We start from the raw sequence: 17166 nt of genomic DNA, 5'->3' as shown, positions 1-17166 counted from the left end.
AACGTGTGACAAGATGACATATCTTTAAGCAATTGAAGCAAGTTGGCAAGATATGGGCAGATTGTATATCCATCTTATTAACATATGTACCATGTGTCATCTAGGATCGCTTGGACTAATATAATGGAAGTACGTGCTAGGGGTACTTTTACAATGAAACAAGTTTAAATCGTGCATGATAACACTTGGTAGGGTAAAGACGCACATAAGAGTACACACTTCAATGCTCTAGGGAGTAGGAACTGCAACTATGGATCAATCGCTACCAAGGGCACTTAGAAAGCTTAATTTTGTATTGCATGTTTTGTATTCATGCCTAAGAAATAGGAAATCAAATAGCCTTACATACCCTGCTATACAATTCAAAACGTATTACTTAAGATACTTCTCTTATGATCACTAATCTACAATAAAATAAGTTGTAAGACTAGTATTAGTAGCTAATCAATCAAATTGAACCACTTGATAACACCTAAATAGTAACAAAGCAATAAGCTGCAATCTATCTAGCCAGTGTTTTCTTTCCTTCCCTATCCCTTTAATCACTTCTATATACTATACAACCTTCGTATCAGGTCCTCCCCAAAACTCATCGCACTTCCAGTTATATCTCTTATCATAACATATATAAAACAATCTTTGAACATAATAATATAATAGAAGCAATATGAATCATGGTTTCTGATCACCAGCACTTGAAGAGCTAACATGACTTTTAAAGTGCTCAAAAAAGCTCATAGCTTAATTTAAAGAGGACTCCCCACCATAGCTGTCCCAACATGCACTAATCAGCAGAACATACTGTCCAAAATTTACTATGTAAAAGTAATAATTTCCAACTCACTAACACATACCAAGTGTCCTAATTAACTCAAGCACAAGAGGGAGACTATTGCAGTAAGTTACCTTGCTGGACATAACTACCACTTGCTAAGACTTGAATTCTTCAAGGTAAAGGTTATCCTCCTTAATTTGTCTTAAATTATACCTTCAAATAGCTTGAAATGCCTATTATTCAAGAACCCTAATGGTATTTAATGGATGTTGTATCTATCTAAGAGAGAGAAGAGAGAAAACTGTAGAAATTAGATCTTTTGTCAAAGTAAAAATGGTTGGAAAAAGCTGATATCAATCTGTTTTAAAGGGACCTGCTTTGGTCAACTTTCTAACTCATTTTGGGCCATAAATTTTAAAGTAAGTGACCCACCTACTTGGTCTTTTTGTATAAGAACATTGGCCCTTTTTACAACTTTCATGTACTTCATTTGCAGCCAACAAGTGTCTATAATTTGGGCCGCACATTTAAGAAGGTGTTGAACCTACTTTTCCATTCAAATTTTTTCTTGTGGGCTTGAGAAGATTGGGCCTTTGCTGTCCATTTTCCCCTAATTCTTCTATTCAACTTGGGCTAAATTAATGCAAATAGGTGTAGTGTACTTGGCCAAATAACACAGTTAAAAGAGTCTTAGTAGGTGATGCACCTACTTGGTCTAGTCAATAAGGTAAAGTAGATGATGCACCTACTTGTCACCTACTAGCTTAGTGAAGTCAAGCAAGCACGTTAATATTTTGTTCCATTTCTAGTCCTTAATAACTTTAACCTAACTTAGAACTTATATAAACTACGTCACTTTATACTTTGACTCACATACCACCTTATGATCTCAAGTTTAAATGCTTCCATAGACATCAACTTAATTGTCTCACATCAAAATCTATGGACAGTTCACTTTAAACCTATTTTATTGCCACTAGTTGCCTATGAAACCGAATCCATAAATGTACCACAAGGAAGTTAATAAGCATTATATAAATAAGACTAGTACATGTATAATACAGGGTGTTACACATTCATCACATAAGGACTTTTAATGGTCTTGGAAAATACCTACGGACTCTAACTAACACCTTCCAATCCTATTGTGTAATGTCTAGATAGTGTCCCATACCACCACCTAAACTTATAGAAATTCCATAATGCTAGTAGGTTTCCCATATGATGAAAATAGGCAATAACTGACATAGACCATGATAGGTCATGATGAGAATATGCAATAACTGACATAGACCATGATAGGTAGACATGGAATCCTTATTTCTAACATACACTGATGAGGGTATTCTACTTGCCAGTGGTAGAACTTAGACACATCCTATACTCACTCGATGCTAGCTTTTGTTCTCATAGAGTAATTCCCAATAAAGGTTCATATAAAGGGGTTCCATATCAAGTTCCTAACCCAATAACATTTACCCTACCAAAGAGGTCTACTAAGGCTACGTTACAATGGCGACAAAAAGCTCATAATGAATTTCCTAAGGATTGATATGATGTCGTTCAAGCAAATCAACCTTAAGTCTATAATTCTTTTAAATGAAGGATATCATTACGACTTTCGACTTCAAGGTTTCACATAATGGATTATCTTAACTTCATTTAATGACTCATGTCATTCATACATACAAGACTAAGAGGCTTTAGCATCCTAAGTCAAGGCATCTCATATTCACATCCATACAAGCATCTAGTAAGGAAAAAAATTCAACCAAGACAAGGCACAACATACTTCACTTTAACACATATTACATGTCATTCTAGAAGCACATAAAAACAACTACTATCATCTTTAAGTCATCCTATACACTACCCTATCTGTAACAGCCCTTCTTAAGCATATGTTTGTGAAGGACCATGTTTCTTATACTATTACTGTTGGTTTAAACTAGTCGAAAAGTGATGTATCATGCCATGCATGTTTCAGTGTGTTTACTATAAGTTAAGTCCGCAGGATGTATTTATACTAGAGATAGTAAGGTGGTAATTGAGCTTAAATTTAAAAATTATATTCTAAGTTGAACTAGAAGGATGAAATATTCATAAAATGAAATAAAATAATTGAGTTGCTTGCTTGAATTTATTAAGCTACAGTTGCATCACCTACTTGAGCTGTATGGATATTATTAAAGGGCCCAAGCTTTATGGACCAAATTAAGGATTATAGTAATGGGCTCACATGAATCCCTAACCTATTAAAAGAAAATAAAAATGAAAGAAAGTACAGCAGCCAAATCTTCCAAGGCCATACATAGATACATCCCATGTAAAATCAACGAGGTGCATCACCTTGTTTGACCTTTGGAGCTGCTTGATGTGCATAAGCAGTTGCATCACCTACTTGACCAATTAGTGGCTGAAAATTGACCCAGAAAAAGGAGTTTCTAGGGGATATTTTGTGTTCAATCAATCTCCATATATATATATATATATCCAATATGAGTAGATATTCTTCACCCAATTTAACACATAATATTGAGAATTATCCCCAACTCCCTCTCTCTCTTTTATCTTCAAGATTAAAATAACAGTTTTTAGTTGTTCTCAGGTTCTTCAATAAACCCTCTATCAGCAAACAAAGGTAAGTGAAAACACTTGGATTTTTGCTTAATTCTCCCATGGATGATTAGAAAAACACGTTATTCATCTTAAGTATAAATACAAAAGCAAAAAAATTCAATAAGCTAATGCTCACTTCCTTAGTTATTAAGCGACCTTTTTCTTCTTCTTTGGTTTAAGTGTGATGGGAAGCTGAAGTTCTAGATGAATTCATGTTATAAGGAGAAGTTGCAGAAATGAAGGTAATGTATTGCCCTTTTTTTTCTAGCGTATGAGTTGTAGTGAGATATTAGGGATGTGGTGTAATGAAGAACTCCAGGGGGTGGTGAATTTAATAATTGGTTGAATGATAAAGAATATTTGCGGCTGTTCTGTGTGTGTTATTGTTGGTGCAGCTTGGTTGATCTTGGGGAAAAGGATATATGATGTATGTGTTTGACATAAAATGAGGGTGTGGTGATACACATTATGTTAAGGGTTGGATGGTTTCATTATCTGTCAAAGTTAGCTACTGTTTTACGAGGCTCACGTGTGATAGCTACTAATTTTAGCTTACCATGACTAAGATTGTAAATTAAAACAAAAAAACTGGAGGCTGAATCGTGATAGTTATATCGGTCAAAGGATAAGGTATGTAAGGTTATTCGATTCTATATCCATTTGGCATAAAATCTGATACTTGCGATTAATACCAATGAAGTGAATCTCATAAGTTCTATTCCTAGAAAAGGAAACATAGTGGAAACGTACTATCTCAAAATAGCTAAAAATATTTCCCCCTCTCCGTAGTGCATAGAATTACTACATTTTATATTCACTATTTTATACCTATGTAATTATCTCTCTATGTGCCAGTATAGAAATGGTATTTGCAAAAGCATTTCATGTTGCAGACCAAGTACTTAAGCTAGTAGACCTCCTCAATAGGAGCATACGACACTCAGATACTTTTGGTAAGCTCCCAACTGATCCTTGGTACATTCATTTTTGTATTGTATCATACTTAAGGGTAAAGCGGGGTCTGTCCCGACCTACTCTAGGTATTCTATCTTTTTAGTGGCTTTGTAGACGTATGTACATGGTTCATTTGTATCTTAAGGAGTTGTGGCCTCAACGTACAAGTATAGTATATAACTTTTTGGGTCTACTTATGTTGGTTTGTACCACTGCGTGCTTTGTGAACTTGTCACGATTGTAATAATCAAATGCATATTAACAACATATTTCAATTTGGTTCTCTCGGGCCCTTAGGGCATCGGGTGACTGTCCGTCTTACTGGGATTTGAGGCGTGACAAAAGTGGTATCAGAGCAGGTCATTCTAGGGAGTCTACAAAGCCGTGTCTGTGTAGTGTCTTGCTTATGGATGTGTCGTGCACCACATCCATAAACATGAGGCTACAGGACATGTAGGAGTTATCTCATTTCATCCAAATTTTAGATCGTGCGGTAGAACCAACGTTGTAGGTAAATCATATTTAATTTCTAAATTGTTTTATTATGGAAAAGATGCCATTTATGAGAAGGAGTAAACGTACTGGTAAGCGAGTAGATGTGGCTGCCCAAGAAGGGACCAGCCAACCACCACCAAGTAAAGCTTTTAAAAGTGGGGCTCAAGATGAGTCTCAATCACAGACTTCCCCGAAACCTCCATCTCTTGAAGAACTAAGGAGGGAAGATGAACCTCAGGAACCCCCTTATTAATGGTACCAAGCAAGATTTAAAGATTGCAGTCCAATTATTCACTCGTATAGTTGCTGGTCATGGTCAAAGGAATGAAGCTCTAGCCGTAGGTACTAGTGATGTATATAGAGCAGCTGGAACACGGATACGTGATTTTCTTAACTTGAACACTCCATCATGCACCGGGTCAGATCCTAATGAAGATTGTAACGTCCTGCATTATGTATATGGTAGTTCTATCCCTGTTATACTTGACATAGACTTGGAGTGTAGGTTAGGGATCATGTGTCTTATATGATTACTGGTTGTTTAAACTAGCTCGGAAGGTGATAGCCTTGAACATTCAGCATGCGTATTGCAAGTAAACTCTGATGGAAAGTATTTAAGCAAATATAGTAAGGTGGAAATTGAGCTTAAAGTTGAAAGTTAAGTGCTAAGTTGAAGAAAAGGGATTAACATTTAGAAATTGAAATAATGTAATTGAGTTGCTTGTTTGGCTTAATTATGCTAGCAGCTACATCACCTACTTGAGCTATAATATAGTGAAAGGGACCAAGTTTGATGGACCAGATTTTGGTTTAAATTAATGGGCGCACATTAATACCAAACTTATTAAATGAAAAGAAAAAAAAGGAAAGCCCAGCAGCCAAATCTGCCAATTGGCCCATAATGGATAAAGCCCAAGTGAAACTAACTAGGTGCATCACCTACTAAGACTTTTTTACCATGTAATTGGGCCAATTTTGTACCACCTACTTGCATTAGTCTGGCCCAAGTTAAACATAAGAACAAACGGAAAATGGACAGCCAAGGCTGAATAATTTTAAGTCCAAAAAGGCCCAAGTTAAAAGCCAAGTAGGTGGTTCACCTACTTGACAATATATGGCCCAAAATTGGCCAAGAAAGTCGGCCATTGCACCTCCCTTTCAGACATGCAAAATTTTCAGATTCCTTAAGTTTCTTTCTTGGTGTCTCTTGTCTTCACCAAGCAGCCCTAAATAACCTTAGGGTTCTTGGTATTGTCTCGTATTCAAGTAAAAGTTTGAAGGAGAGTTTGAATTCTTGAAGTACAAGTTTAGAGGATACATTTCCAGAATTAAGGTAAGACTGCAACCCATTTGTTTTCTTCTTTATGAATACATGTTTGGAGTGGAGAATTTTGTTTATATTTATCAAGACTTCATGGATTGTGATAAATTCTTGAGTCAGTATTCTCCTATTATGCTTAACGATTTGAGATTGATAGTTGATGCCTTATGAATATTGCTGAGGGAATCTTGGGTATCTTTGGAGAGGACGTATGAAGTTGTATTAATGTGTAGAGGCAGGGTGTGGTGGTTCACCATTTCTGTAAGGATTGTATGGGCCTGCTTTGCGTAAAATATTTTAGTTATTGATTCAAGGGCCGTAATGTTATTAGTTGTTGACGTTAGCCTATTCATGACTTATGTTGTGGATTAGCACCCAAAAAAGAAGGTTGAATCATGATAGGGGTATTGGTCTGAAAATAAGGTATGTAAGGTTATTTGATTCCATATTCCTTGTCATGAAATCTGACACCTGTAAGTAATATCAATGAAGGGAATTTCCTAAGTTCTATTCCTGGTAAAAGAAACAATAGCGGTGTATTGACTCCAATACCTAATTATATCCCTCCCACCATCCTAAGTACATAGAACTACTTCATTATAAGTTCACTACTCTATACTTGTGTAATTATACACCTTGTGCTGTTATAGAAATTGTATTTGCAAAAGAAAGTTTGGTAAATCCTTCTCCTAGTCAATTGAAGTCAATTGTGTCATTAAACTCTTAAAGTAATGTGTTAATGTTACATAGCTCCTTATGTCATTGTTACTTCTTCAAAGTATTATTTTTCATGTCTTCTACTACTGGTCCGTATTTCCACATCTTCAAGATGATTATGACCACAAAGACAACATCTCAAAAGTGTTATGATCATCCAAAGAACAATCCCAAAAGAGATCTAATTAATAAACAACAATCTTAAAAATTAAAGAATCTAAGTGAAGAAATTTGTATAAGTACGGGTGGATGCACAGGGGCGAAATACTAGAATGGATCGATCCGTATCAGTTTAGAAGAGTGGCAGCTTAGGTGCGAAATCCTAGCATGGGCCGATCCTAAATTGTGTAATTATGAGTACCGCATCCCAAGGGTTAATATGCGTATAACGGTTCCTACCAATGATCAGCTGGTCAGTTGTATCACATGACCTACAAAGATTATGACGTACAGAAAAGTAAAGGAAAGAAATGTAAGATACATGATCTCACAAGAGTAAATAATGGTCGTCTTTTATCCTGATCTATGCACTCATATGGTGGTACTTGATTTCATTTGATTCCTCGTATTACATATGTTATTGCCTTACATATTCAATATACTTTTTTGTACTGACATCCCTCGCAAGGGATGTTGCATTTCATGTTGCAGGCACAAGTACTCCAGCTAGTAGACCTCCTTTGTAGGAGCAAACGACACTCAGCAACTTTTGGTGAGTTGCAGGTTGATTCAAAGGTTTTTTGATTACTTGGTAAATTTATTTTTTTGTATTATATCGTAGTTAAGGGTAAGGTGGGGTCTGTTCCGACCTACTCTAGGTCTTCTATCTTCTTAGAGGCTTTGTAGACTTATGTATATAGTCTTAGTTATGTCTTAAGGTGTTGTGGCCTCAACGACCAAGTCTTGTATATAACTTTTGAGTCTACTTATGTTGGTTGGTATTGCTGGGTCCTATGTGAAGTCATCGTGATTCTTATAGTTATATGCATAGTAAGAACATGTTAAAAGTTAGTTCTCTCGAGCCTTTAGGGCATCGGGTGCCTGTCCATTTTAATAGGATTTGAGGCGTAACAAAAGTGGTATCAGAGCAGTTTATCCTAGGGAGTCTAGAAAGTCGTGTCTGTGTAGAGTCTTGCTTATGGATGTGTCGTACACAACATCTATAAACATGAGGCTATGGGACATGTAAGAATTGTCTCATTTCTTTCATCTCTTAGATCATGCAATAGAACCAATGTTGTAGTTGAATCATATCTAATTTCTAAATTGTTATATTATAGCAAATATGCTGGTTATGAGAAGGAGTAAAAGTACTGGTAAGCGAGTAGATGTGGATGCCCAAGAAGGGACCAGCCAACCACCACCTAGTCAAGCAGTTCAAAGTGGGGCTCAAGATGTGTCTCTATCAAAGACTTCCCCGATGCCTCCATCTCTTTAAGAACTAAGGAGGGAAGTTGAACCTCAATAACCCCCTGTTAATGCTACCGAGTAAGATTTGAGGAATGGAGTCCAACTATTAACTCGTATAGTTGTTGGTCATGGCCAAAGGCAAGAAGGTTCAGTTGCAGTTACTAGTGGTGTAGATAGAGCAGCTGGAACATGGATATGTGATTTTCTTAACTTGAACCCTCCATCATTCACTGGGTCAGATCCTAATAAAGATCCACAAGACTTTACAGATCAGATTAAACAGACTTTGGGTATTATGCATGTAAGTGGTAAAGAAGCACTTGAGCTAGCTGCATATAGATTAAAGGGTGTGGCTATATTGTGGAATGAAGCTTGGAAGATATCTAAGGGAACAAATAGACTTTCAGCTATGTGGAAAGAGTTCAAAAAGGCATTCCTTGATCATTATCTGCCATTGGAGATCCGAGAGGCCCGTGCGGATCAGTTCTTAAATCTTGACTAAGAAAATATGAGCATGAGAGAGTATAGTCTCAAATTTAATTACTTGGCCTGGTATGTTCTTAAGGTAGTAGCTACTATGGAGGGATAGAGTGCATGGATTTGTGAATAGATTAGATTCATATCTTGTTAGATACTGTACAATTGCTTCATTGGATAAAGCTATGGGTATAGAAAGCATGCAGGCTTTTGCACAAAAGTTAGAGGGATCAAATACAAAGAAGAAGGTCACAAAAATCGAAAATAGGGAATTCACAGAGGGCCAGATCCATGGGGAAGTTTACACAAACCCAAGGTGAGTTTAGGCCTCGGTTGTCTAACAAACCGCCTAGAACATCATCTTTCTACTCTACAACTTGTGCTCCACCACGGTTCCAAGGGTTTAGGGGCAATCAGTTTGGGTAAATAAGTGATAGCCAAGGCTCACAAATAGTGAGTCATCAAGAGCGGGGAAATACGAGCCAATCAATTCCTCCACGACAGCCTTGTAAGAAGTGTGGGAGGAACCATCTAGGTGAATGCAGGGTTGGGACGGATTCTTGTTTTTTGAGTGGTACACCAGGGCATATGATGAGAAATTTCCCTCATAAGGGCGTGGGTGGTGTTGCACAACCTACTAGATCAGTGGTTGCATCGACCTCATCAACACCTTCTTTAGGTAGTGGACTACAAATGCCTATAAATCGTGGTAGAGGATATAGGGGAGAAGCTAGTTCTAGTGGAGGTCAGAATCACACATATGTACTAGGGGATTGATAGAATTCAGGAGCCTCTCCGGATGTGGTTACAGGTACATTTTCCATCTTTTCACATATTGTATATGTATTAATTGATCCGGAGTCTACACTATCATATGTTACACCATTGATTGCTGGAAAGTTCAAAAGAACACCAGAATAATTAGTGAATCCATTCGAAGGTCTACATTAGTAGGTGAGTCTATTATAACTAGAAGGGTTTATCTTAATTTTATTTTAACTATTTGTGATCGCGATAAATGACCTTGTTGAGCTAGACATGGTAGATTTTAATGTTATAATGCGTATGGATTGGTTAGCTTCTTGTTATACCACAGTAGATGCCGAACTAAGATAATACATTTCCAGTATCCAAAAGATGTAATCCTCGAATGGAAAGGTAATATTGGGCGCCAAGAGGTAAATTTATTTCTTATCTTAAGGCAAAAAAGATGATTTCCAAAGGATACATATGTCATCTGGTTAGAGTAAAAAATATAGATGCGGAGCCACCAACCCTTCAATCTATTCTCGTGGTAGATGAATTTCCAGATGTGTTTCCCGTACTTGAAGATATGATGCGAACTTGTATATTAAATTTCAGGGGTAGCTGGGATGATCACCTACCACTTATTGAATTTGCTTATAACAATAGCTACCATTGAAGAGTTAAAATGGCACCTCTTATGATGCTTTATATGGTGAAAAGTATAGATCACCAATTGGCTGGTTCGAAATAGGTAAACTGCCTTATTTGGGCTAGATCTTGTTCATCAGGCTCTAGAGAAAGTCAAAGTGATACAGCAGCGGCTAGAAACAGCTCAAAGTCGACATAAATCATATGCAGATATTAGAAGGAGATGATTAGATTTTTCTATAGGGGATTGGGTGTTCTTGAAGGTTTCTCCAATAAAAGGGGTAATGAGGTTTGGTAAAAAGGGAAAGATGAGTCCATGCTATATAGGTCCATATAAGATTATTTTAAAATTCGGCCAAGTAGTATTTGAGTTGGAGCTACCACAAGAGCTTTCATCAGCTCATCCAGTATTTCATGTCTCAATGCTACGAAAATCCGTAGGTCACCCATCTCATATTACTCCTACTGAAGATGTACAAATTGCGGGCGGTATCACTTATGAAGAAGAACCCATTGATATTCTGTATCGACAAGTTAGGAAGTTATGAAATAAAGAAGTAGCTTCTGTAAAAGTATTATGGAGAAACCAACAAGTAGAAGAAGTTACATGGGAAGCGGAAGAAGCAATGAAATTGAAGTATTCTCACCTCTTCCACACTAGTGAGAACGATCAAAATATTAGTGGAGGAATTGACAAGTATGTATAAGTGTATATGTTCAATGTGATTAATAGTAGTACTAACTTAGGCCTGAACTTGTTTAGGCTGGAAAACCTTGATCAGATTCGAGGACGAATGTTTCAAGGGGGGAAGGATGTAACGACCTGTATTATGTTTATGCTAGTTCAATTCATGTTGTACTTGACATAGACTTATAGTGCAGGTGAGGGATCGTGTTTCTCATTTGATTAGAGTTTGTTTAAACTAGTTCGGAAGGTGATGTAACGCCTTGCACGTTCAGCATGTGTATTGAAATTTAACTCTGACGGAAAGCATTTAAGTAAATATAGTAAGGTGGTAATTGAGCTTAAAGTTGAAAGTTAAGTTCTAAGTTGAAGAAAAGGGATTAACATTCAAAAATTGAAATAATATAATTGAGTTGCTTGCTTGGTTTAATTAAGATAGCAGCTGCATCACCTACTTGAGTTATAATATAATTAAGGTCCCAAGTTAGATGGACCAGATTTAGGCTTATATTAATTGGGCTCACTTAAATCCCAAACATATTAAATGAAAAGAAAAAATATATAAAAAAGCCCAGCAGCCAAATATGCCAATTGGCCCAACATGGATCATGTCCATGTGAAACTAAGTAGGTGCATTACCTGCTAAGACCTCCATTTAATTAGGCCAAGTGTGTACCAACTACTTGCATTAATCCTGCCCAAGTTGAATAAAACAACAAAGGGAAATTGGACAGCCAAGGCCCAATAATCTTAAGTCCAAAAAGCCCCAAGTTAAAAGGCCAAGTAGGTGGGTCACCTACTTGATAATATATGACCCTAAATTGGCCAAGAAAGTTAGCCATAGCACCTCCCTTTTAAAAGGATAAAGATAAAGTGTTGTTCTCCATTTTAAACTTGCAAAATTTTCAGATTCCTTAATTTTGTTGGTCTCTCTTGGCTTCAACAAGCAGCCCTAAAACACCTTAGGGTTCTTGGGTATTGTCTCATTTTCAAGTAAAAGTTTGAAGGAGAGTTGGAATTCTTGAAGTGCAAGTTTAGAGGATAAATTTCCAGAATTAAGGTAAGACTACAACCCATTTGTTTCCTCTCTTTGAATACATGTTAGGAGTAGAGTATTTGTATATATTTATCAAGAATTCATGGATTATGATAAATCCTTGAGTCAATATTCTCCTATTATGCTGAAAGATCTGAGATTGATAGTGGCTGCCTTATGATATTGTTGTTGAGGGCAGCTTGGGTGTCTTGGGAGAGGATGTATGAAGTTGTGTTAATGTGTAGAGGAAGGGTTTGGTGGTTCACCATTTGTGTAAGGGTTGTATGGGCCTGCTTTCAATCAAATATTTCAGCTACTATTTTCGAGGGTCTTAATGTGATTAGCTGCTGACGTTAGCTTAATCATGACTCATGTTGTAAATCAGCACCCAAAAAGGAAGGCTGAATCATGATATTTATACCGGTCAGAGGATAAGGTATGTAAGGTTATTTGATTCCATATTCCTTGGCATGAAATCTGACACCTGTAATTAATATCAATGAAGCGAATCTCCTAAGTTCTATTCCTAGTAAAAGAAACAATAGCAGTGTATTGACTCCAAATACCTAATAATGTCCCTCCCACCATCCTAAGTACATAGAACTACTTCATTATAAGTTCACTACTCTATGCTTGTGTAATTATACACCTTGTGCTGTTATAAAAATGGTATTTGCAAAATAAAGTTTGGTGAATCCTTCTCCTAGACAATTGAAGTTAATTGTGTCATTAAGGTCTTAAAGTAATGTGTTGATGTTACATAGCTAGTTATGTCATTGTTACTGCCTCGAAGTATTATTTTTCATGTCTTATACTACTTGTCCGTACTTCCATATCTCCAAGATGATTATGACCACCAAGACAACATCACAAAATTGTTATGATTATCCTAAGAACAACCCCAAAAGAGTTTTGAACTAATAACACCAATCTCAAAAATGAAAAAATCTAACTGAAGAAATTTGTATAATTATAGGTGGAAGCCCAGGGGCAAAAAACTAGAATGGGTCGATCCCTATCGGTATAGAAGGGTGGCAGCTCAGGGGTGAAAGCCTAACATGGGCCGATCCCAAATTGTGTAATTATGAGGACCACATACCAGGGGTTAATATTCCTAGCACGGGTCATCCTCTTCTACCATTGATCATCTTGTCACTTGTATCACTTTTCCTACAAAGATTATAGCGTACAGAACAATAAAGGAAAGAACGTAACATACATGATCTCACAAGAGTAAATAAAGATGATCTTCTCTCCTTATATATGCACTCATATGTTGGTACTTGATTTCATTTGAGCCCTCTTATTACATACGCTATGGCCTTACATATTCAGTACATTTTTTTGTACTGACATCCCTCGCGGGGGACACTGCATTTCATGTTGCAGCCACAAGTACTCCAACTAGTAGACCTCCTTTGTAGGAGCACACAACACTCAACAACTTTGGGTGAGCTCCAGGATGATTCGGAGCTTTACTGAGTCGTTGGTAAATTCATTTTTGGTATTGTGTTGTAGTTAAGGGTAAGGTGGTGTCTGTCCTGACCTACTCTAGGTCTTATATCTTCTTAGAGGCTTTGTAGACGTATGTACATAGTTTCAGTTGTGTCTTAAGGAGTTGTAGCCTCAACGGCCAAGTCTTATATAACTTTTGAGTCTACTTATGTTGGTTGGTGTCGCTGCATCCTATGTGAACTCGTCACGATTTTATTGTGATATGCATAGTAAGAACATGTTAAAATTTAATTCTCCCAGGCCTTTAGGGCATCGGTGCTTTTCCGTCTTAATGGGATTTGAGTCGTGAAAAAAATGCACAAGACATAAAAAATTAGATCAAACACACTTTGGATATTATGCATGTAAGTGGTAAATAAGCACTTGAGCTAGCAGCATATAGATTAAAGGGTGTGGCTATATTGTGGTATGAAGCTTGGAAGCAATCTAGGGTAACAAATGCACCTTCAACTATGTGGATAGAGTTCAAAAAGGCATTCCTTGACCATTATCTTCTGTTGGATATCCGAGAGGCATGTGAGAATCAGTTCTTATATCTCCACCAAGAGGTATGAGAGTAAGAGAGTATAGTCTCAAATTCAATTCCTTGGTGAGATATGCTCCAAATGTAGTAGCTATCATGGAGGATAGAATTCATCGATATGTGGATCGAATAGACCCATATTTAGTTTGAGACTGTACCATTGCTTCATTGAATAAAGATATGGATATAGCAAGGATGCAGGCCTTTGAACAAATGTTGGAGGATCAAAGGCAAAGTAGAAGGACACAAGAGTCAGAAATAGGGCATTCTGAGAGAGCCTGATCCATAGGGAAGTTTACACCATCCCAAGTTGAGTTTAGGCATCGGTTCTCTAACAGACCACCTAGGCCATCATCTTTCTACTCTACAGTTAGTGCTCCACCACAGTGTCAGGGTTTAGGAGCAATCAGTTTGGGAAAGAAGTGAAAGACAAAGCTCACAAATAGTGGTTGATCAAGGGCAGGGAACTACAAGCCAATCAAGGTCTCCTCGACAACCCTGTAATTAGATTAGGAGGAATCATCTAGGTGCGTGATGGTTAGGGACAAATGTTTGTTTTTGGTGTGGCACACCAGGGAAAATGATGAGAAACTTCACTCATAGGGGCATGGGTGGTGTTGCACAACCAACTAGATCAGTTGTTGCATCAAACTCATCAAGACCTTCCTTGGGTAGGGGTTACAGATACTTACAGTTCGTGTATAGGAGCTAGGAGAGCAGCTAGTTGTAGTGGAGGTCAGAATCGCACATATGCACTAGGGGATCAACAAAATTCAGAAGCCTCACCGGACGTGGTTACAGGTACATTGTCCTTATTTTCACATATTGTATATTCAGTAATTGATCCAGGGTCTACTCTGTTATATCTAGAAGAGTTCATCAAAATTGCATTGTAACTGTTTGTGATTGCGAAACATTGGCTGACCTTGTTGGGCTAGACATGGTAGATTTTGATGTTATAATGGGTATGGATTGGTTATGTTCTTGCTTTGCCATGGTAGATTGCCTATCTAAGATAGTGCATTTTTAGTTCCAAAAGAAGCAGTCCTCGAATGGAAAGGTAATATTGGTGCGCCAGGAGGTAAGTTTATTTATTATCTTATGGCAAAGAAGATGATTTCCAAAGGATAAATATGTCACCTCGTCATAGTGAAAAATTTAGATGTAGAGCCACCAACCCTTCTATCCGTTCTAGTGGTAAATGAATTTCCAGATGTGTTTCCTGAGGATCTTCTAGATTTGCCTCCAAAACGTGAAGTAGAGTTTGTATTGATTTACTTCCAAATACTCAACCTATCTCAATTCCTCCGTATAGAATGGCTCCGATAGAACTACAGGAGTTGAAGGAGAAATAAAGATGGATCTTTACAAATGTGTATCGACTATCGGCAGTTGAATAAGGTTACAATTAAGAACAAATATCCCCTCCCTAGACGTGATGATTTGTTTGATCATTTACAAGGTGCTTGGTGTTTTTCAAAGATCGACCTGAGGTTGGATTATCACCAAGTGATGGTCAAGGACAAAGATATACCCAAGACAACTTTACTAACATGGTATGGTCATTTTGAGTTCTTAGTCATATTTCTCAGGCTAACAAATGTAGCAGCAGCTTTTATGGATTTGATGAATAGTGTTCAAGCCATTTTGAGACATGTTCGTGATAGTATTCATAAATGACATTTTGGTGTATTCAAGATCAGAAGATCATGCTAATCACTTGCATCACGTTTTACAAATTCTTTGTGATCGTAAATTGTATGCAAAGTTCTCTAAATGTGATTTCTGATAGAAATTTGAGGCATTCTTAGGTCATATTGTATCTAGTGAAGGAATAGGGATTGATAACAGAACATAGAACCGTGAAAAACTGGCCAAGACATATAACGCCTACGGTGATCCGTAGTTTTCTTGGATTGGCAGGTCATTACAGAAGGTTCATTGAAAGATTCTGTTCCATTGCTGCACCCTAAACAAAGCTAACACACAAAGAAACCAAACTTCAGTGGAGTAATGAATCTGAAAGAAGCTTACAAAAGGTGAAGAGTAAATTAACTTCTACACATGTATTGGTACTTCCAAAGGCACAGAATGCTATGTAGTGTATTGTAATACTTCTGAAGTGGGCTTAGGTTGTGTATTGATGCAGCATGGTAATGTTATAGCTTATGGATCAAGGCAACTGCGGCCACATGAGAAAAATTATCCAACCCATGATCTAGCGCTAACAGCAATTGTGTTTGCTTTGAAGATATGGCGCAACTACTTTTATAGATTTCATGTTGACATATACACTGATCACAAGAGTTTGCAATATATCTTTAAGCAAACGGACTTAAATCTGAGGCAGCAAAGGTGGCTGGAGCTATTAAAAGATTATGACATTGATATTTTGTATCATCCCGGTAAAGCAAATGTAGTAGCTGATGCTTTAAGTCGTAAAATACTAGAAAATACTTATGGGAAGTATGTGGAACGACAAGAAATAACTAAGGATCTATGCAAACTATCTAGCTTGGGGGTTAGCCTTCTTGAATCTCAAGACGAAAGGGTTATTGTGCAAAATGTGGCAGAATCCTCATTAGTAGTGGAAGTGAAAGAGAAGCAGTACACTGATCCTATTCTTTTATAGCTTAAGGAGAATGTACAACATGGTATGACAAAGGCATTTGACCTTTCGCAAGAGGGAGTAATTCGATGTCAAAACAGATTACGTGTACCTAATGTAGATGAATTAAGAAAGAGGATCATGATGGAAGCACATCATTCAAGATACTCAGTTCATCCGGGGTCAACTAAAATGTATCATGACTTGAAAGAAATGTATTTGTGGGGGGATATGAAGAGGAGAATTTAAGAAATTCGTGGCTCAATGTCCAAACTGTCAACACGTAAAAGTACAACACCAGAGTCTTGGAGGTTATATGCAGCGTATAGAACTTCCGATTTGAAAATGGGACATGATCAACATGAATTTTGTCACTGGTTTGCCTCGCTCATTCCGAAAGTTTGACTTCATATGGTTACTAGTCGACAGTTTGACTAAATCATCACACTTCTTGCCTGTGAAAACTACTTATACAGCTGAAGAGTATGCGAGGTTGTATGTTAAAGAGATAGCTCGACTACATAGAGTGCCAATCTCTATAATATCTAATAGAGGAGCTCAGTTCACTACAAATTTTTGGAAATCGTTTCAAAAGAGTTTGGAACACAAGTGAATTTAAGTACAACCTTTCACCCT

General features: G+C 37.2%; 2 long non-coding RNA genes across 3 annotated transcripts in view; both read left to right on the top strand.

Moving 5' to 3' along the window:
- The first annotated feature begins 3363 nt into the window (after window positions 1-3363).
- Window positions 3364-17166, top strand: part of LOC112941558 (uncharacterized) — a 53013-nt gene continuing 39210 nt past the window's right edge. The window contains exons 1-3 of one of the 2 annotated variants that reach the window (XR_011221243.1): window positions 3369-3416; window positions 3575-6176; window positions 7510-7593. This is a non-coding gene — a long non-coding RNA (uncharacterized lncRNA). Of the gene's footprint in view, window positions 6177-7509; window positions 7594-17166 lie in introns of both variants that reach the window. The other variant, XR_003246858.2, reaches the window with a different exon arrangement.
- LOC138348556 (uncharacterized) overlaps window positions 11534-17166 on the top strand; it is a 32658-nt gene continuing 27025 nt past the window's right edge. Inside the window, exon 1 of the long non-coding RNA XR_011221244.1 lies at window positions 11534-11908. This is a non-coding gene — a long non-coding RNA (uncharacterized lncRNA). The remainder of the gene's footprint in view (window positions 11909-17166) is intronic.

The sequence above is a fragment of the Solanum lycopersicum genome, chromosome 5 (genome assembly GCF_036512215.1).
Source record: "Solanum lycopersicum chromosome 5, SLM_r2.1".
NCBI lineage: Eukaryota > Viridiplantae > Streptophyta > Magnoliopsida > Solanales > Solanaceae > Solanum > Solanum lycopersicum.
This window is presented reverse-complemented; position numbering and strand designations above follow the sequence as displayed.